We start from the raw sequence: 23070 nt of genomic DNA on the forward strand, positions 1-23070 counted from the left end.
CGACATCGCTGCGCCGGAATAAGATCCTGTAAGAACGGGACCAAAGACGAATTAAGAGAACCGGTCAACGTGACAGGAGTGCAACGCTTCCGCAAATTGCGGAAGATTTCAATGCTGGTCCATCAACAAGTGTTAGCGTGCGAACTGTTCAACGAAACATCATCGATATGGGATTTCGGAGCCGAGGGCCCACTCGTGTGCCCTTACTGACTGCAAACACAAAGCTTTACGCCTTGCCTAGGCCCGTCAACACCGACATTGGACTGTTGATGACTGGAAGCATGCTACATCCTCGGACGAGTCTCGTTTCAAATTGTATCGACCGGATGGGCGTGTACGGTATGGAGATATCCTCATGAATGCATCGACCCTGCATGTCAGGAGGGGACTATTCCAGCTGTGGAGGGTCTGTAATGGTGTGGGGCGTGTACAGTTTGAGTGATTTGGACCCCCGACACGTCTAGATACGACACTGACAGGTGACACGTACGTAAGTATTCTATCTGATCACCTGCATGCACTGATGTCCATTGTGCATTCGGAAGGACTTGGGCAACTCGAGCAGGAAAATGCGACACCCCACAAGCCCAGAGTTGCTACAGAGTGGTTCCAGGAACACACTTCTGAGTTTACACATTTCCGCCGGCCAGAAAACTCCTCAGACATAAACATTATTGCCCGCATCTCGTGGTCGTGCGGTAGCGTTCTCGCTTTCCACGCCCGGGTTCCCGGGTTCGATTCCCGGCGGAGTCAGGGATTTTCTCTGCCTCGTGATGGCTGGGTGTTGTGTGCTGTCCTTAGGTTAGTTAGGTTTAAGTAGTTCTAAGTTCTAGGGGACTGATGACCATAGATGTTAAGTCCCATAGTGCTCAGAGCCATTTGAACCATAAACATTATTGAGCATATCTGGGATGCCTTGCAAGGTGCTGTTCAGAAGAGATCTCCACTCCCTCGTACTCTTAAGGATTTGTGGACGGCCCTGCAGGGTTCATGGTGTCATTTCCGTCCAGCACTACTTCAGACATTAGTCGAGTCCACGCAACGACTGAAACTTACATATGGGATCGCTCTTGGTAGTATCTCTAACCACGTCAGAAATTGTCACGCCTGGGAAAGTCTCCTCCGTATCATTCTATGTCTCGAAAATTATTATTCGCATGAAATAATCTTGGTGTGCACACAGAATTATATGTATTTGAAATGCAGTTTAACTTACCATAAAGAAATGATGGTAGCTGGCTGAACAGTATTCCTTAGTCTCACAGGAGGAAAGAAAAACTTATCGAATAAATTCACAAACAAGATTTAGTGGAAGTAATAGGTTCGTTAAAAGACACTATACACTAATCAGAGAATGGGAAAAGGCTGCTTAATTCAGAATCAAAGTCAGTGGAACTATCGATGATTATAGTGTAGCAACATGACGTTTTACCTGAGCCCAAATCAGTTCTATTGCGTTGAAATAGCGATGGTAGTATGTCAGTCTGAGCACATTATTTATGCCCGTATTTTTCTGCTGTTTAATCCACTGTGTAAACCGGGTTCTTTGGCTTGTGTTGCGACACAGGTTCTAACAATTCTGCCCTAGTCAAGTTCAAGAAAGCCCATACACAGGACAAAAGGGTGGGAAAGGGGGAGGGGGGGGGGGGGGAGGCGGACACAGAGGCCGCCGCCGCCGACCGCAGCGCTTGGGAAAATATTTACTGTAGCCAAGATGTTTTTCTTTCAAGAAAATGATTTAAAATTCGGTATAAGGCAGGCTAACTGGGTTGGAACTGGAATTTTTTTATGATTGCTTACAAGCCGCCATTGGCCTTCCGAAATATTAAAAGTACTCGCCGGCCGCTGGTGGCCGAGCGGTTCTGGCGCTACAGTCTGGAACCGCGCGACCGCTACGGTCGCAGGTTCGAATCCTGCTTCGGGCATGGATGTGTGTGTTGTCCTTAGGTTAGTTAGGTTTAAGTAGTTCTAAGTTCTAGGGGACTTATGACCTCAGCAGTTGAGTCCCATAGTGCTCAGAGCCATTTGAACCATTTTTTTTAAAAGTACTCCATGCGCCCAGGTACAACCTATCGTATGTATGCACTTGGTCAAGTTATTGTCAAACAGTATCTTACGTTTCTATAGCCACCAAACAATATTCCTTCATTATCTTTGTGGGCACCTTATCTAGTATAATCGAATGATATGAAGCGTCATCCATAACAATTATAGAGTTTTTGGTTCAATTTTGAAGCACAGTCTATAAATCATTTCACATAAGTATTGTGATTCGTCTCTTCGTGGCAGTTGGAGGTCTTGTTTGACTTCAATAACAGCTGCCATACCGCTGATGGTATCGTCTGTCCAGCTTTTGTTTAAGTTGTGTCCTGCATTCACCCATATTTCAACAGGCCCAACTGGGGGAACCATACCTAAGACTGCGAAGTTAAGGAATAACCTTAAATATCTGGGTTATTATCAATAGGGAAACAAAATAATTTTAGATTTACATTTACTAGCACAAAATCTACATGTGGAGGAAACTACAGCTGCAGAGAGGTAATACTTCCATTGAACTTTTCAAAAATATAAAAAACTGGAAATGCGCATGTGGTGTCACCGCCAGACACCACACTTGCTAAGTGGTAGCCTTTAAATCGGCCGCGGTCCGTTAGTATACGTCGGACCCGCGTGTCGCCACTGTCAGTGATAGCAGACCGAGCGCCTCCACACGGCAGGTCTAGAGAGACGTACTGGCACTCGCCCCAGTTGTACAGCCGACTTTGCAAGGAAAGGTTCACTGACAACTACGCTCTCATTTGCCGAGACGATAGTTAGCATAGCCTTCAGCTACGTCATTTGCTACGACCAAGCAAGGCGCCGTATTCAATTGATATTTATTATGAGAAGCATGTATCATCAAGAGAGATGTTCTACAATTGTGGATTAAAGTTAAGTATTACATCATCTACGTACTTTATTTGCAATTCTCAAGATATTGTCCTGTTCCAGACCTCACGCCAGTCAGCGTGTAATTAAACGCGTGCATTTCGGCCTCCTCTAGAAACACAGTGTTGGCTCTTCTGCCAACACTACAAATTGGCGACGAGGATGGGATTTAACGGTCGTATTGCTCTAATTTACTTGTGTCATGGCTTCGCCACATTCTCCAGATGTACTGTCCGAATTTTATCGCTTGCAGAATCAGCAGACGCAGGCCTTATTGGATGCCCTTGGACAGCTCGTCCAGGGTCAACGTGCAATGCAAAACGATGCGGCAGCCGCCGCTCCACCGCTACCGCAGCCACAACACGCAGCTGCAGCACCTTTTCGTCCGTTTGATGCGGCACTGGAAAGCTGGACGGAGTGGTCACGCCAATTTGGATTCCATCTCGCCGCCTACAGAATTCAAGGTAATGAGCGGCAGCCTCACTTATTATCATGTGTCGGCGTCCAGACGTACCGTGTGATAGTGAAATTGTTTCCCCGACGCGACGTAGCAACTCTGTCCTACGAAGAAATTTTGTCTGCATTAGATGCATATTTCAAGGAATCAGTCAATGTAGTTGCAAAAAGGTATACGTTCTTTCGTACAAAACGTACAGCCGGTCAAACTAATCGGGAGTGGGTTGCAACTTTGCAAGGCCTTACAAGGGATTGTGCTTTTGAGTGTGAATGTGGACTCCCTTATTCAGATACTATGGTACGTGATGCAATTGCACAGAACGTTTCTGATGTTCGTATACGGGAGCAGATTTTGAAACTAGTCAATCCCTCCCTTCAACAAGTGATAGATATATTGGATAGGCAAGACACACTTGACTTTGCTCAGGAATCATTTGAAACTTCGCCAGCTGTGTGTCACATTAACCGGCCCGCCGGGCGAGCTGCACGGAACAGTAAACAGCCCTCGCGCCTGTCCGTGCAGCCACGTGTGCTGCGCAAGCACGCAAATGCAGTGAAATCATGCCCGCGGTGTGCTACTAGACATTCGCGTGAGAATTGCCCGTCACGCCAAGCTATTTGCTTTTTCTGTAATAAAAAAGGGCATGTTCAGAGTGTCTGCCAGAAAAAGCTCAGATCGAACCCTCACAACCATTCCACGCCCTTTGCATCACGCCGGAATCGGAATCGAACCAAGAATACTCAGGCTCGTGAACCTTCGCCCATGGACATTCATGTAGTTAATTCCACTCCGCCCAGTGCCACTCTCTCTAAAAGTGATTGTGTGCGTCGCACAAAAAGTGTGCGTCGACGTCGCCGGAAATCACGTCAATTAGCAAGTGATTCTGTACCAGTGTCTGTTCAAATTGCACGAGACAGTCGCTCTTGTCGTCAGCAGGACAATAAACTTTTTGTAGATTTGGACATTCATGGCAACATGATCCCATTCCAGCTCGATACCGGAGCTGCAGTTTCATTGATCAATAAAGACACGTACAAACAACTGGGCACACCTCCGTTGTGTGCCGCAAATGTTACATTAAATAGTTATTCAGGTCAGAATATCCCTGTGTTAGGACAGTGCAGCCTTCTTGCAACATACAAGGGACAAACAAAACTTGTGTCTTTTTACGTCGTTCGTTCTTCTTCTGCAGTGAACTTGTTTGGTTTAGATTTATTTCAGTTGTTTAACTTGTCTATAGTCAATCAGGTCCTATCAGTGAACCAGACTGTGCCTTCACACAGTGTTTCTCGTCTATGTGAAGAGTTTGCAGACATTTTTGCACCGGGCCTCGGTTGCGCTAAGAACTATAAAGCACATTTGGAACTGAAAGTAAACGCGCAACCGAAATTTTTCAGAGCGCGCAATGTTCCTCACGCATTGCGTGATGAGGTCGCAAGAACATTACACGAATTCGAATCACAAGGTGTGATTGAACGTGTGCAGGCTTCTCTCTGGGCATCACCCTTAGTAATTTTGCCGAAACCTTCCGGAAAACTGAGACTTTGTGTGGACTTCAAAGCTACAGTGAATCCACAACTGGTGATATCAACTTATCCTTTACCCCGCCCGGAAGATCTTTTTGAAAAACTGTGCCCGGGTAAATATTTTTCGAAGTTGGACGTAGCAGATGCGTACTTGCACATACCAGTGGACGACGAATCCCAGCGCGTCTTGGTGGTTAACATGCATCTTGGTTTGTACCGATTCAAAAGACTGCCATTCGGGTGTGCATCCGCCCCTGCTTTGTTCCAGCAATATCTACAAACTGTTTGTGCGTCGGTCCCTACTGCAGCAAACTATCTGGACGATATTGTGATCTCCGGAAAGACGGAAGAAGAACATTTAGCCAACCTCCGAACATTATTTCAGGTCTTGCGACAAAATGGTCTTCGCTTGCGGAAGCACAAATGTGTGTTTTTTGCTCGTGACTTACCATATCTGGGCCATGTACTCAATGCCCAAACCATACATCCCAGTCCAGAGCACCTCCGTGCCATACAAGACTTGCCTTCGCCGCAGAATTTGAAGCAGCTACAGAGTGTGCTGGGTAAAATAAATTACTACCATCGCTATGTGCGCAATGCCTCTTCCATTTCAGCTCCGCTTCATCGCTTACGCCGTAAAGGTGTTCCGTTTGTCTGGACGACGGGATGCGAACGCGCCTCTCGCCAGTTGAAATCGGCGTTGCTTTCAAATACTTGCCTTACACCATTCGATCCCCAGAAACCCCTTTTGTTGATGGTAGATGCATCGGATCTCGGGATCGGTGCTGTGCTTGCGCACAAAGATGGATCGCATGATCGCCCTATTGCCTTTGCGTCCAAATTGCTCTCGTCTGCGCAAAGAAATTATTCACAGATAGAGAAAGAAGCTTTGGCTCTCGTATTTGGTGTTACTAAGTTTCATGATTTCTTGTATGGTCGTCACTTTACCATCATCACGGACCACAAACCGTTGACATCGCTTTTTCATCCGAACAAGCCTGTACCTCCACGTACAGCGCAGAAATTCATTCGCTGGTCTATTTTCCTCTCGCAGTACCGCTACGATATCTTGTATCGGTCCACTGCTAAGCACGGAAACGCCGATGCGTTGTCCCGTTTGCCTGTTGCTGAGGATCGAGCATTCGATTCTTTCGAACTTGCTTGCATGTTCATTGATTCGGAAACCGATGACGCGGTCGAATCGTTTCCGATTGATTTTCGTCGTGTAGCTACAGCCACAGCTGCTGACCCTGTCCTTGCTACCGTTTTGCGTTTTGTTGCTACGCAATGGCCCTTGTCAAAGTCACGGATCGAGGATCCGTTGGTTCGCCGGTTTTTTCCTCACAAGGAGAAACTTTTTGTTCGACGTGGTGTTTTGCTGTTGCGTTCTGATAATGATCAGTCCCGGGTCGGGGTCCCACGTTCGTTAAAGTCCTCTGTCTTACGACTTCTCCACCGAGGACGTTGGGGTATAGTGCGAACGAAACAACTTGCTCGTCAGCACTGTACTTGGTTCGGAATCGATGCTGCGATTACGAATATGTGCTCTTCTTGCATGGCGTGTGCCGAACAACAATCCGCACCACCGCGGAAATTCTTTGCATGGCCGAAAGCCACTTCCCCTTGGCAACGCTTGCACATAGATTTTGCTGGTCCATTTTGGAATGCTCGATGGTTGGTTGTTGTCGACTCATTCAGTAATTTTCCTTTTGTTGTCCGGATGTCTTCCACGACGTCATCTGCCACCATCCAAGCGTTATCCGCTATCTTTTGTATTGAAGGTCTTCCACAGACTATTGTTTCCGACAATGGCCCACAATTCATCTCCGCAGAATTTCAGTCATTCTCCAAGGCCAATGGTATTCAACATCTGACATCCGCGCCGTTTTCGCCTCAGTCAAACGGTGCCGCTGAACGATTGGTCCGGACTTTCAAGTCACAGATGTTGAAGTTGAAAGAGTCGCATTCTCGAGAGGAGGCGTTATTGCTCTTTTTGTCCTCGTATCGCTCTCAGCCCCGAGATGGTCGCTCGCCGGCTGAATTGCTCCACGGTCGTCCTCATCGAACCTTGATGTCTTTGCTGCATCCGCCGCATCAGGTTCCTGTGCAGCGGCAAACACCTGCTTTTGTTCCAAGCGACGTTGTATACTATCGCACCTATCGAGGTTCACGGCGTTGGCTCGCAGGGCGCATTCTTCGCTGCCTCGGCCGCGCTATGTATCTGGCTTTGGGGGCCTCTGGTGAGGTGCGTCGGCATCTCAATCAGCTGCGCCTCTGTCGTCGCACGGGTTCTGCCGCTCCCCGTCTGCTTTCAGCGACGGTGCCGTCCGGTCAGCGCCCTGGGGACCCATCTACTGGCTCGCCTCATCCCGAGGTGTTACCGACGCTGCCTTCCATTTTGCCACATGGCGACGCGCCGCCGCCGCCGCCGCCGCCGCCGCCGCCGCCGCCTGTTCTCCCGCCGGCGACGCCCGCAGTGGACGCTTCGCTGCAGCCGCCAAGCGCCTCCCTGGGTCACGCGCCGCCGATCGCTTCCCGTGACCAGCTGTCCTCCGACATGCACCTCTTGCCCGCTCCGGACCAGATGTCGTCTTCGCCCGTCGGCTGCCCCGCCCCGATGGAGGTCGAATCTTCGGCCCCTCCTGTCTCTTTACCGGCGCATACACCGCATGTTGGCGTGCACCCTGGACTAGGTTTTCAGGCGTTTCCTAGCTCCCCTCGGACCGAATGGCCGGGTGCGGGTGGCACAGCCTCGCCTGTTGTTAGGCTCCCCACCTCGTCGCATACGTCAACATGGGGTCCTCCCCACGGCGGGCGGAAGCCTTATAACACAACCGTACGCCGATTTGCGGGGGAGGAATGTGGTGTCACCGCCAGACACCACACTTGCTAGGTGGTAGCCTTTAAATCGGCCGCGGTCCGTTAGCATACGTCGGACCCGCGTGTCGCCACTGTCAGTGATAGCAGACCGAGCGCCACCACACGGCAGGTCTAGAGAGACGTACTGGCACTCGCCCCAGTTGTACAGCCGACTTTGCAAGGAAAGGTTCACTGACAACTACGCTCTCATTTGCCGAGACGGTAGTTAGCATAGCCTTCAGCTACGTCATTTGCTACGACCTAGCAAGGCGCCATATTCAATTGATATTTATTATGAGAAGCATGTATCATCAAGAGAGATGTTCTACAATTGTGGATTAAAGTTAAGTATTACATCATCTACGTACTTTATTTGCAATTCTCAAGATATTGTCCTGTTCCAGACCTCACGCCAGTCAGCGTGTAATTAAACGCGTGCATTTCGGCCTCCTCTAGAAACACAGTGTTGGCTCTTCTGCCAACACTACAGCGCAATCTTTCGTTCACCTGTTATTGAGAGAACGCAAGGCATGCCCAAAGAATACGCGTTTAGCAAATGTCACAAATGAACGCAGTACCACACCCAAATAATGAGCACTGTTCGTGCCACCATATCCAACACTTAATTGCACTGGATGGAATCCTCTGTAAACGCTAAAATCTGTGTTCTCTACTCACAGCTTTCAGTCTTTTCCTTAAATTCGACTCTTTCGTACCAAGTTTATAACTATGTTGTTACGGTGTTTGATATTACAGTTACGAAAGTATCAGAATTTATCAACATCTTGCGAGATTTTTTAAAAACATAAACAGCGCAACCGCAAGAAAGTAACGCAGTGTTCGAATTTTGAAGTTTACAACTGGCGTGTGGTGGTAGGGATAACAAAGAAGAAGAGCAGCTTGAAGAACGCAATGTGATTTCTAATTTCGACGAGAGGACTGAGTCATATCTGTGGGTTTAGTGTTGTCACAGAGTCAACGAAATACTTTGGCTGTTCGACGAAGAGATCAGCGGTTATGAAACGCACAGTGTGCGATCATCATGGCGGTGGGGGGGGGGGGGGGGTGTTCTTTCGGGTGCATCTTTGAAGAACTCAGGCTTCATCCTCTTTTGCGGAAAGATTAAGGCCTTTGGTGTGAAGAACCGACAGGATTCACTCCGGTTTGGCCTCTTTCTGCTGACACAACCTTCCCAACAAAATGTTTTCCTTTTGGAGTTGTGGTCTTTGGGATCTTGTTAGGAGCAGAAGATATTCCTATCTCATCCATGTTATAGAGGCGATGAGCAAGAAATATTTTCACTGCATGCTTCAAATTTTTAAAAACGTCTCAGTTTACTGAAACCAATATTCCTGGAGTCCGAACTGCACGATGGTGCCTTTTGCAGAAATCTTAAACCCTGTGCTGCCCACCTGCCATAGTGTCCTTCCTGAAGTGGTGATCCAGCCTCTGCGTACTCATATGCTAAATTCATGAGCTGCTTGCTGCTATACCGTAGAATCTAGTATCAAGATCTCTGATGTGGTTTGGTAATTGAACATAGCCTATGCACCTGTATATAACAAGGAAACGTCAGAACTATGTTGTCTACTTGCAGCTTTCAGACTCACTCAGTCTTTTCCTTAAGCCAGGCTCCTTCGTACCAAGCCCAGCGGCAAACTTTGTTTCTTTTCTCCATTTTCAATTCATTGTCTGCCCTCAATGAGCAGCTCTTCAGTATAGATGAGGTTCCTGCCCGATTTTCGAACTTAATTTGAAGTCATTCAGGGACAAAACCTATCATTCGGGTTCTCGCTTCCCGCACCCGGGTTCCCGGGTTCGATTCCCGGCGGGGTCAGGGATTTTCTCTGCCTCGTGATGACTGGGTGTTGTGTGATGTCCTTAGGTTAGTTAGGTTTAAGTAGTTCTAAGTTCTAGGGGACTGATGACCATAGATGTTAAGTCCCATAGTGCTCAGAGCCATTTGAACCCATCATTCGGACTCCGCAACGCACTCAAGAGCTACAGATTTTCAATAGTGTCCTGAAGAGAACGCACGCACACTTTGGGGAGGTTATGTGCGCGCTCATTCGTACAGTAACGATAATTGCAGGCGATGTCAACAAATGGCAGCACACATCATATTTGCAATACATGTGGATGCAGTACGGTAGAATGCAAGCCAACTTTTCAAAATGCAATCAAGAATTATATTATGTATACAACTTATGCAGCAGAGCACCAGAACTACGTTAAGAAAGCTAAAAAGTGATTCTTATCCCTTTCACTTCGGAATCACAGAATATCTGCACATAACTTCTACTAGGTGTTTCCGATATCACTCTGAATACAATTATGTCAGTGGCGGGCTGATCAGTTTAGTCAACTGCGCTCTCTTTGGGACTGCGTGCTCTTTGGTACATTTACCCTGTATCGTCAAAATTTGTCTGTACTAATTCGTTAATCAAGCAGCATTACCAGGCTGCAATATCTTGGCGTTTCATTAATAGATTTATAGCACAATCGTAACTTCTTCATGACTCGCAGCAAGGACGATCTACTACCCTGAAACAGGTCCGCTGCTACAAGGGCAGCATATAGCTTTTTGAGTGTCAAATATTCCTTCTTTGAATGTCTGCATATACATCACGACGAATCGCATCTTCCTGAAAAGGGTTCTGTGACCGTTACTCCGTGATAAATCGTATTTCTTGTGTCACAACGTAGCTTCAGCTCCAAATGTTCCAAGATTTTGCCAGCATATGGCAGAAGCATCCAGGAATCTAGTAAGCCGTCGCGCTCCGTCTCTCGGTCGTTCAAAGTTTTACAAAGGTATTCATGCTATGATATCGTGTGAGCAGGTCACGCACGGGCAGTGAAATCAGTAGTGAATATATCAATTTCGTACAAACAGCTGTTCTAGTGTATAATTTCCACTTTAACACTAGTAACAGATAAGATACAGATCATTCACAAATAAAATTGACTTGGAAGTTGTGTCACGCGTGGCAAGTGCTTGATCTTAGCAATGGCCTGCTTTACCTTAGGTTTGGCGCCGAGATGGCGCCAAAGCGGGATAAAGTGGCGCATTCCGACGCAGCTGCAACACTTAAAGGAATATATACTAAGATGGTATCTGTTCTTTCGGACATGTAATACCATTCTAACGAGCTGCACGGTCACCGATGGTGTCTGTTCTTTCGGACATGTCCGAAAAAACAGGTACCATCTTAGTATATATATCGTTAATGCTCACCGGCCACTTGACCCTCTTCTTCTTCTGTGCGAATGCACAAACAGTGCCCGGACTCTTACGGGAATCGGCAAAGCGCCGCGAGTAATGAGTATAATGGGCGGGGGCACTACGAATGTAGTGCGGGACAATACGTTGAGCATGTGGGTTTCGCGGGAGGCGTGTCCGACATAAATCCCTGCAGTCGCGCTGTCCTTCGTGTCCTCGGTGGCTCAGATGGATAGAGCGTCTGCCATGTAAACAGGAGATCCCGGGTTCGAGTCCCGGTCGGGACACACATTTCCATCTGTCCCCGTTGACGTATGACAACGCCTGTAAGCAGCTGAGGGTGTTCATTTCATTGTAACATAAAGGAACTTCGCGGCTGATAATGAACGAATGATGGACATTGTAAAAGGCCAGTGAACGTTTTGGTATCCCGTAGAGTACATTGAAGTGTAATTCCATGACATTTCCATTCGATCAAGGAAGTGCAATTCTTTGAAAAATTGGGAAGCCACATAAACCTGAAGTAAAGATAGTGAACTAAGTAACAACGATGCAGTCATTAGGCTTTGGGATTACAGTTAACCAAGTCCGTCGCGTTGGGTGTAGGGTTTCTGAAGCTAAAGGAATCAATCAACATTTCACTAGGGATAAGCAGATAGGTGGTTGGTTTTGGTGGGATACATTAATGCAGAGATGTAATATGACTTCCAGAACATCATAAAACCTGTCACTCGACCGTGCTTCAACGGCAAATCGAGGCCAGCTGTATGATTTTTCTGATAAACAAGTCCGCCCCCGGTAGCTGAGTGGTCAGCGCGGCAGACTGTCAATCCTAAGGGCCCAGGTTCGATTCCCGGCTGGGTCGGAGATTTTCTCCACTCAGGGACTGGGTGTTGTGTTGTCCTAATCATCATCATTTCATCCCCATCGGCGCGCAAGTCGCCGCAGTGGCGTCAAATCGAAAGACATGCAACAGGCGAGTGGTCTACCCGACGGGAGGCCCTCGTCACACGCCACCACCATCTGATAAAACAGTTAACGGGCGAATTTAACTTAGAGGGGACAAGCCAGTATGGGAAGTGGATCAAAGCAGGAGCGGCGACACATTCCATTGTTGCCAGAGGTATCCAAGGTGGCGGCGATGATGAAGTCCAAGATGGCGGCCTCTGGAGTTGGCAACTTCACATGATGTCATGCACGATGGTGGATTTTGGTGGGAAGATAGGACAATTGGGCTACCTCCACTAACCTAACACTCTCCCCTCCCCCTTCTGCCAGAAAATAGCGGGAAGTTCGAATTCCATCAGGGCAATGCAACACAGCTCTACTAACCTAAGAAAATGATGGGAAAATAGGTCACTTGGGCTACCTACACTAACCTAAATCATCCGACCACCGCCTCCTCCTAGGGATTGGAGGGAAATTTGAATTTTGGCGGTAAAGAAAGGCCACTTGGGCTATCTCTACTAATGTAAGAAAATGGCAGGAAAGAAAGGGCAGTTGGGCTCCCTCTACTAACTTAAGTCATCCTACCGCCATCTTGTCCTAGGAATTGGCTGGAAAAGGACTCGACCTGTGCTGGATATAAACCTTTATTTTGCATGCACTATTTATTTAAACAATTAGAGGCAGTATCGCCATCAAGTGTGTTCACTCTAAGGTCCTGAGTTCAACTGACCTAGTACACTGTACTGAAACCAGAGGGTGCTGTCGTCTGTACCACGACGTAACCCAAGATGGCTGTCTGGAGGAGGGACAAAATGACGCAGCCTGTGCTGGGCTGCTGGAGAGAGGAAAGAATGTACTTTATTTATTTCGGAACAATTTATTTAGGTCTGGATTTGAGATAGTTTATTTATCACACTGATACAAAACACACTCTCTGCATGCTTGGGGTCATGCCGCACAGCCTACAGACCTGTAAACTACTAATAAATAACGCTCTGCAAACACGCAAACAACTCTAAATTACCGAAATAATTTCAGTACACAGCACACAGACATGCAAACTCCTCCTAAATAATGCAGTAGACTGACGTGCAGACACGAAATCAACTCATCAACTATTCCAATAAAGCATAGCACAGCCTACAGACCTGCTCACAGAATACTGCAACAGACTTGCAAACAACGTGCACAGGCACCACCTGCCGCCCCCTGTCCAACTGGACCACACAAGAGGCTAGCGCATGTACTTCCAGAAGTCTGGATGCACTGACAGACCCTGCAGCCATCAGTTGCCAAGCCACGCACAGATGCCTGTTCGGGTCCCTCAAGCACGAGGCTGCGACATCCCTTTCATACTTAACACCTGTGAAACTCCTCTCAAAATATATCACCTAGGCACCATTGCTGATGCAACTGGACGGGAGCGAAGACATATTTGCAGAGCGCAGATGCTCCGAAGGCGCACACGCGCCGATGCCGCCACGAGCCACCACCGGGTGCAAACCGGCGTGAGCCATCACCCTCACGTCACTGCTGCCTACAGCGAGCTGGTGAAAGTTGGGTCTATTTTCGGGTATACAGTTAGAGTTCTTCGAAAGTTATACTGACGTCACAAAACTCCAAGGTGCACTCATGCTGGCCACATACTCGAGACGACTCTGAGCAGCACGAGTGTTTACCATTGCTGATTTCATCGCTGTCTCTACCTACAGTCCAATGAAGACCTAACTACCGAATGACTCACCCTCGCAGAGGCTGCAGAAATCTGTTCCAGACGAGCACAGGGCACGTTGTTCCTAGCGATCCTAATGGACCATGCGAGCTATGTCTACCCTTGCACGCATACCAAGCGTGGCTGACGCATCGCACGAAATGTTCGCCCTGCTATCAATACATGTCTCAGAAACGTTAAACATTCACAATGCTAAAAGCAAGTGTATGCTTGCGAAAACAGCGTTAATCATAAAAGCATTCTTGTTGTTTGGAAAGAGAGCTCTCTCTAAGCACAGATGGCGAGAAATCAGAACAATTATGCAAACATAAATTTGAAGCACTGTCTTACAGAAGAGAGAAAAAATTTCCTGGAATTTTCGGTATCCTATGTCTACAGGCCTGGAGATGTCCTAACACCACAGAGGCAGATGAGTGACGGTATCCCCGCCAGCAATTGATCGTCTGCTTCAACATGTCTTTGAACACTAAATTCCTCAGAACTTTCCATACATACCTTGCATCCATTTTGTTTGATTCTGTTTTTTAGATGTTCCTGGGGCCCCAACACAAAGCATGTCTTCTGGATGAATTGGGCATTATGATTGGCTCTTATTGAATTTACCCTCCGAATTACTGATATCGCCAATGTGGAAGCACCGTCTGTCTTTTCTTTCTTTCTGCCGATAAGACTTTTAGCGGCAAAAAACTATTTTACACAGATCGCTATATTGCTCTGACAATTAAACCCTGCAATGTACCTCTACATAAAGCCAAATACTGAAATACTCTTACTCAATTACACTGCTCTCCCACTGAGGACAGGAGCTTGAATATTAAAACATGAAACCGATCTCCGACCCATCAATATACACTCCTGGAAATTGAAATAAGAACACCGTGAATTCATTGTCCCTGGAAGGGGAAACTTTATTGACACATTCCTGGGGTCAGATACATCACATGATCACACTGACAGAACCACAGCCACATAGACACAGGCAACAGAGCATGCACAATGTCGGCACTAGTACAGTGTATATCCACCTTTCGCAGCAATGCAGGCTGCTATTCTCCCATGGAGACGATCGTAGAGATGCTGGATGTAGTCCTGTGGAACGGCTTGCCATGCCATTTCCACCTGGCGCCTCAGTTGGACCAGCATTCGTGCTGGACGTGCAGACCACGTGAGACGACGCTTCATCCAGTCCCAAACATGCTCAATAGGGGACAGATCCGGAGATCTTGCTGGCCAGGGTAGTTGACTTACACCTTCTAGAGCACGTTGGGTGGCACGGGATACATGCGGACGTGCATTGTCCTGTTGGAACAGCAAGTTCCCTTGCCGGTCTAGGAATGGTAGAACGATGGGTTCGATGACGGTTTGGATGTACCGTGCACTATTCAGTGTCCCCTCGACGATCACCAGTGGTGTACGGCCAGTGTAGGAGATCGCTCCCCACATCATGATGCCGGGTGTTGGCCCTGTGTGCCTCGGTCGTATGCAGTCCTGATTGTGGCGCTCACCTGCACGGCACCAAACACGCATACGATCATCATTGGCACCAAGGCAGAAGCGACTCTCATCGCTGAAGACGACACGTCTCCATTCGTCCCTCCATTCACGCCTGTCGCGACACCACTGGAGGCGGGCTGCACGATGTTGAGGCGTGAGCGGAAGACGGCCAACGGTGTGCGGGACCGTAGCCCAGCTTCATGGAGACGGTTGCGAATGGTCCTCGCCGATACCCCAGGAGCAACAGTGTCCCTAATTTGCTGGGAAGTGGCGGTGCGGTCCCCTACGGCACTGCGTAGGATCCTACGGTCTTGGCGTGCATCCGTGCGTCGCTGCTGTCCGGTCCCAGGTCGACGGGCACGTGCACCTTCCGCCGACCACTGGCGACAACATCGATGTACTGTGGAGACCTCACGCCCCACGTGTTGAGCAATTCGGCGGTACGTCCACCCGGCCTCCCGCATGCCCACTATACGCCCTCGCTCAAAGTCCGTCAACTGCACATACGGTTCACGTCCACGCTGTCGCGGCATGCTACCAGTGTTAAAGACTGCGATGGAGCTCCGTATGCCACGGCAAACTGGCTGACACTGACGGCGGCGGTGCACAAATGCTGCGCAGCTAGCGCCATTCGACGGCCAACACCGCGGTTCCTGGTGTGTCCGCTGTGCCGTGCGTGTGATCATTGCTTGTACAGCCCTCTCGCAGTGTCCGGAGCAAGTATGGTGGGTCTGACACACCGGTGTCAATGTGTTCTTTTTTCCATTTCCAGGAGTGTATCACCGCATACTGTGTCGATCTAGTAATTCGTATCCTGCACCATACTAAGTCAGCCCTTTTACATCATTCGTACATGTACCGCAAAGACAGACAACACCGTAGGTATACCCATGGCACTAGATATTTACGGCAAAGTTGAGCAGGCGTCCACCACCAATGCATGACCAGAGTGCCCTCAGTGGATCGAAGTCACTGTCAGAACTGTACAGCCGGCCGGAGTGGCCGAGCGGTTCTAGGCGCTACACTCTGGAACCGCGCGACCGCTACAGTCGCAGGTTCGAATCCTGCCTTGGGCATAGATGTGTGTGATGTCCTTAGGTTAGTTAGGTTTAAATAGTTCTAAGTTCTAGTGGACTGATGACATCAGAAGTTAAGTCCCATAGTGCTCAGAGCCAGCCAGAACTGTTCTACAAATTCGGCCTCGTTCCCCCCTCGGCACAAACCCGTTACTGTTTCTGGTCCAGTTCTGGTTGCTTCCTTGCTCGCTTTTCTACACCCATTACCAGACTCTGGGATTACAAGAACATATCTAATTTCGCATGGCTTGCCAGAATATCATACCATTTTCGCGGTACTTCCCGATATCAAACACATAGCAGTGTCCTACCGATCGCTCGCACAACATAATTCTGAGGAAACAGACTGGAAATTATTTCTCTACAAACCCAAAACATTAGCTAGGTGGGGTGTGCTGTAAATAACTGACTAACTAGAAACCTGTCACGTCTGCGAAGACATTTATGTGGAAATTCGAAGACAACCGGAATAACGGATATTTCCACCCGCGAATACCGATGTTGGTAATGTAGCAGATTCCAAAGCCTCCCTATAATTTACAAGCTGAACTAAAGTATTTCTCATGTCTGGAAAACTGGCATACGTGTCTTCCACATTCCTGATGCACACACCACAATCGATCTTTTCTCAACTAAATAAAGGCGCGAAATATGCAGAAGCAATCACACGAATAATTTACATGGAAGGGAAAACGGTGCAGTGCGAACACACCACAATTTTCAATCTCCTTAAATTTCCACGAGATTACGAAAGCTATCCAACCAATACTAAGTATTAGTTCGCTATTTGGTCGTCTAGAGGACAACGTGGTTAAGTCATCTACGCTCCTACACTCTAACAAGCCTCTCCATTCGGACAGCTCCTACAGTTAACTGGGAACATCAATCATCCCCGCACAGGTCACTGGCGCTGCACGCCAAGCACTGACAGGTAGAATCATCACCCTAAGAAATCGGTCCCATATATATTTTATCCCTGTACTTACAACTAAATGTTACGATCGCTGTCTCAGTTGAACGACATTCGACAGTGAGCGAAGTATCGGAAATACACCCTGTTGGTGGCTGTGGCTCTGGAAACAGAAATATCAGTACCATTCTTATGACTTGACATACTCTTCCCTTTGTTATCACAGTACTCGACACCAAATCCATACCTTCCTTATAAACAGACATAGTCATTTCCTTTGCACGTCAGATTACGAAAACATACTTTATAAGCCTGATGCTCAACGCGAACCTAACACGCACCCCCTACTACTAAGTACAGTACTTCGTCAATAACTGATCGCTGGCGATACGAAATAATACTGACCAAAAATCAACGATGGGTGGACATGCCTCATAAATTTTTCTTGCTAGTGCTACCACCGTGTCTTAGAAAGAAACTGAAGTTTAATCGTCTTACAAACTGTCAGATGTTACAAAAAATCAGATCCCAACAACTACTGTATGTTACTGTCACAAGCGGTCTTGGTTCTACATGTGCTCACAAGTATCCATGTTAAAGCTATATCGGCTTTATAAATCCACATATGGCATTACCTACGAATCATGTGGTATTTCCGGACAAATACCGAGACAGTGATCGCTGGAGTGTATATTATCAGACCGTCAGTCCGGTTACACGTAGCCCACGATCCAACCTCAACATAAAATCACTCAATTTTGAAACTGATTTGGCTATGGAACGTGGTATGAAACCGCTATTTGCAAACCCCTCATGCTGCCGCCACTAGATAGTTCTCCCGGATTTGTAACGTATTCTATCTCAATACCATGTCAGGGGCTCTTCGATATATCCAGTGAGCTATAGGCGTTGACTGATTGAGAAGGATCACAAACAGTAGTAGATGTTGTGCAGATTGAGGTCGTAAGAAATGTACACATACTTTTCGGATCTCTAGTGCTACGCTATCCGCTAGAAAGCTAGAAAGGAAGTCTACTATTTGGAATCAAGTCTTTCCATTCAACCACATACATTCATTGGATGCTATGGAGAAGTCTTTTAGTGATTACAGTCAGAAGCGAATCACATTTCTGGCACTCTCGTATCACGAAACGAGTCACCGTTCTCGAACCTATCTGCTACAGTAAAATTCCCACCTCATTTTAGGTAGCTCCTATGCATCCTGCAATTGCCCCCTCAGACTCTGCGCTACCACCCCTGCAGCTTTGTGCACATGATCATTCCAATCTAAGTCAGAACTGATTAGGGGTTAGAGGAAAACTATATCTACCAGCTTCTGCAATCCGAGTAGAAATACGTGAAACTGAGTTACTGCGACAGAACTGTGTTTTGACCAATCGATGGAAACAAAGCCTGCTCCTGCAACACGAGGCAGTATAAAAGACAGTACGGGAACTGGGTGAAGGACGTGTATTTTGCTACTGCATTGTGGTTCTTCTCCAAACTACAAGCAGGTACTATAGATCCACGTCCCTCAGGGGCCATTCACATCTATCTTCCCAGCATTCTATCATCGTTACTCTATTCCATCCACCAGAGAAAAATTACGAACTATAAAAGCTCCACTAACTTCAACCGTCAGAGAACTCAATAAGATTTTTACCCCATCTCACTCCTCCCATATATCGAAAACAAATACTGCATGCATGCCGGCATTGAGTACACGTGACGATCCTATTAAATATACAGGTATTGATCCACTGCACAGACCAGTTTAAAGTTTCATCACCTGTACTGTAGAGGGATGACCGTATCCCACAGACCATACCGTAAGTCACAAGAGATGCTCTCTGCGAGCCTGAGTTGTTGTTTGAAACATTGTTTTTTTCTGCTGTAATACAATTTGTACACTGCCATACATAGTGTTTAATTTATGCCTGCCGGAGTGGCCGAGCGGTTCTAGGAACTTCAGTCTGGAACCGCACGACCGCTACGGTCGCAGGTTCGAAACCTGCCTCGTTCATGGATGTGTGTGATATCCTTAGGTTAGTTAGGTTTAAGTAGTTCTAAGTTCTAGGGGACTGATGACCTCAGATGTTAAGTCCCATAGTGTTCAGAGCCATTTTTTTTTTTTTTTTTTTGCTTAATATATGATCTATGCTGATGGGAGTCACAGAGCATTCTCGCAGTCTTAGGGTAAAATTGCAGACTGAAAGACCACCCTCAGACTGTCATTGAGCAACCCGTCAGCAACACAGTTACCGATTTAATCTGCAATCGACCAGAAGTAGAGCGTTATATTCCACGTCTCATGAATGAATGGAGCTTGTCGAGTCCTCGCCCATCCAGGTGCACAAGATTTCTCGAGATGCGTCAGTATCAGAGAGATTAGCTCTCCTTATCGATGTATAGTAACAGATTTGAAAGTATTGTGATGTAATAACAGACGTTGAAGAAGAACAAGAAATGGGTGATTTTTATGCACGATGGAGCTCCAGACGGATGAAGTTCGAAGCATTTTTATGTAAATCAACCAAGCTATTATTTTTAAAGTATTGTTCCAGAATCTAAACACACGTACTCCTAAGGCTACAACGTTCTACACTTAAAACGGGCTATAATGTTAGATCACTTGCGTTTCCGACACATCAGTCGTGTGGAATGTAGTTCTGTTAATATTCAAATGTAAGAAATATATTTGAAGCGCGTGACATACATCCTTCTTCCCGGTTTCTCTACGATACACTATCTTATCGAACTGTAAAACAAGAAAACTACCTCTTTAAAACATTGGGTCTGTGTGATATATGCACAATATAGCTTTCCAGAGATATATAGCGTCCACTGTTCACATCTGATCACACTTCAGAAATTATACTATGCCTGCATCAGCCCTATATGCGATTACAGTTAGTAACGGGGAATCTCTCTTACAAGGAAACAGATAAACGCATAGCAGCGGCATCCGACATGAGAAAATTACAAGTCATTCCGCCACTAACTCTGTTAACAGCACAACTGTCATGCAAATGTATACACGGGGATTGCAGTGCCTCATAAGCACCTATCGCTAACTTAGTTATGACGCTGAAATCTTGATTTTACATCCAAGATGTGACAGGGGGATGGAGAACATGGCATAAATCATAGTTCGTTTAGAGGAATATGTCATGTTTCATCACACATGAGATGGACGTCCTCTGATGACCAACAGGTTTACCATTAATGAGTGCAAGTAGACAGTGATTTAAATCACATACAGAACACGTGGATGTATAAGAGTCGAACGCAGGCTATGTCACGCGTCTGATGCACCCTGACAGAACAGTGGAAAAATTAACCTACAGCAACTTCTCCCTCTCTAGAATGCATCATCAGTCCACCATTAAATTGTACATCGTTACAGCTAAATCTCAATCGATCACCCCATCCACTATCTGTCATCCTTTACTGCAGATGCATGTAAGTTTAGAGGCGGATGGTTCTCTGCCTTTCTGAAAAGCGTCAAATACAGTAGTCAACTCGCCTGTATCAATGGTACTTCAATAGCCATACAGTATAATGCTGCCTCGATGGAAAAAAAATTACAGCTTCCCTGATTCCCTTCGCTTCCATTCCGACAATTTCTCAGGTTCCTCTTGGTGCCGCATACTTGTTCCCATGTACAAATTGCTCTGCGCCAACCAGAAGATATGCAAGTACTTCCTCAATTTCCCCGCGTTTCGGTGTATATTTGGTCAATTTATACCCATCCCCCCGTCATTTTTAGCAATGCTATCGATTTTATGTCAGTTCCATCCGTATGATCATGACATAACGTCTCGTTCTGTGATCCAAAATTGCTTGTAACTGTAGTACATCTGCCAACACCTAGCCCAAATGTTCTGATCGGGAGGCGTAGTATAGCATTGTACTCGATTGTATCCAGTAACATCCACATTTGGAGAATGTTTGCTCTGTTTTCTGTATATCTGTGTATATCCATGCATCGCAGATGGCTCCCAGGACCCGTGGTAGACCCGTGTTAGTGTTCGACTTTGGATCCACTGCGCGTTATTTTCGGAGTGATGCTCGGGTGCGAATCCACAATACGCCATGCTCGGGATAGGGTTTGAAGGTGGATCCGCCATGCACAATGTACGGAGCGACTTCTCCATAGGATCCAATGCATGTATGTGGTTGAATGGAAAGACTTGATTACAAATTATAGACATCATTTCCAGCTTTCTATCGGATAGCGTAGCACTAGAGATCTGAAAAGTATGTGTACACTTCTTACGACCTCAATCTTCACACCATCTACTACTGTTTGTGATCCTTCTCGACCAGGCATCACCTATAACTCACTGGATATACCGCAGAACCTCTGACATGGTATTGCGATAGAATATGTTACAAATCCGGGAGAACTATCTAGTGGCGGCGGCGTGAGGGGATTGCAAATAGCGGTTTCATACCACGTTCCTTTAGCCGTATCACTTTCGAAATCCAGCGATTTTATGTTGATATTGCATCGTGGGCTACGTGTAACCAGACTGCTGGTCTGATAATATACACTCCAGCGATCACCGTCTCGGTATTTGTCTGGAAAAACCACATGATTCGTAGGTAATGCCATATGTGGATTTATAAAGCCGATATAGCTTTTAACATGAATACTTGTGGGCACATATAGAACCAAGACCGCTTGTGACAGTAACATACAGTAGTTGTTGGGATCTGATTTTTTTTAAACATCTGACAGTTTGTAAGACGATTAAACCTCACTTTCTTTCTAAGACACGGTGGTAGCACTAGCAAGAAAAACTTATCAGGCATGTCCACCCATCGTTGATTTTTGGTCAGTATTATTTCGTATCGCCAGCGATCAGTTATTGACCAAATATTGTACTTAGTATTAGGGGGTGAGTGATAGGTTCGCCTTGAGCATCAGCCTTATGAAGTATGTGCCTGTGTTCCAACATGTGCAAAGGAAATGACAATGTCCGTTCAGAAGGAAGGTATGGATCTGACGTCGAGTACTGTGACAGCAAAAGGAAGAGTATGTCAAGTCATAAGAATGGTACTGATATTTCTATTTCCAGAGCCACAGCCACCAACAGGGTGTATTTCTGATACCTCGCTCACTGTCGAATATCGTTCAACTGAGACAGCGATCGTAACATTTAGTTGTAAGTACAGGGATAAAATATATATGTGACCGATTTCTTAGGGTGATGATTCTACCTGTGAGTGCGTGGTGTGTAGTGCCAGTGACCTGTGCGGGGATGATTCACGTTCCCAGTTAACTGTAGATGTCCGAATGGAGAGACTTGTTAGAGTGTAGAAGTGTAGAGGTCTAGATGGTCGAATGGCGAACTAATACTTAGTATTGGTTGGATAACTTTTGTAATCGCGTGGAAATTTAAGAAGATTGAAAATTGTGGTGTGTTTGCACTGGACAGTTGTTACCTCCTATGTAAACTGTTCGATTGACTGCTTTTTGCACATTTCGCGCCTTTATTTAGTTGAGAGAAGATCGATTGTGGTGTGTGCATCAGGCATGTGGAAGACACGTTTGCCGGTTCTCTAGACATGAGAAACACTTTAGTTCAGCTTGTAAATTATAGGGAGGCTTTGGAATCTGCTACATCATCAACATTGGTATTTGCGAATGAAAATATCAGTTTTCTCTGTTTCTTTCTTCGTGTTTCCACGTAAATGTCTTGGCAGACGTGACAGGTTTCTAGTTAGTCAGTTATTTACAGCACGCCCCACCTATCTAAACTTCCAGGTTTGTAGTGAAATAATTTCCAGTCTATATCTTCAGAATTATGTTGTGCGAGCACTCAGTAGGATACTGGTGTGTGCTTGATATCGGGAAGTACCGCTAAAATGGTATGATATTCTAGCAAGCCATGCGAAATTAGATATGTTC

The 23070-nt window shown here is 46.6% G+C and overlaps 1 non-coding gene across 1 annotated transcript; it reads left to right on the forward strand.

The window, feature by feature from the left end:
- The first annotated feature begins 11205 nt into the window (after nt 1–11205).
- On the forward strand, nt 11206–11280 carry Trnat-ugu. The gene has a single exon. It is a non-coding gene; the product is annotated as a tRNA-Thr (tRNA).
- Nucleotides 11281–23070: the final 11790 nt, after the last annotated feature.

The sequence above is a fragment of the Schistocerca americana genome, chromosome X (assembly GCF_021461395.2).
Source record: "Schistocerca americana isolate TAMUIC-IGC-003095 chromosome X, iqSchAmer2.1, whole genome shotgun sequence".
NCBI classification, from domain to species: domain Eukaryota; kingdom Metazoa; phylum Arthropoda; class Insecta; order Orthoptera; family Acrididae; genus Schistocerca; species Schistocerca americana.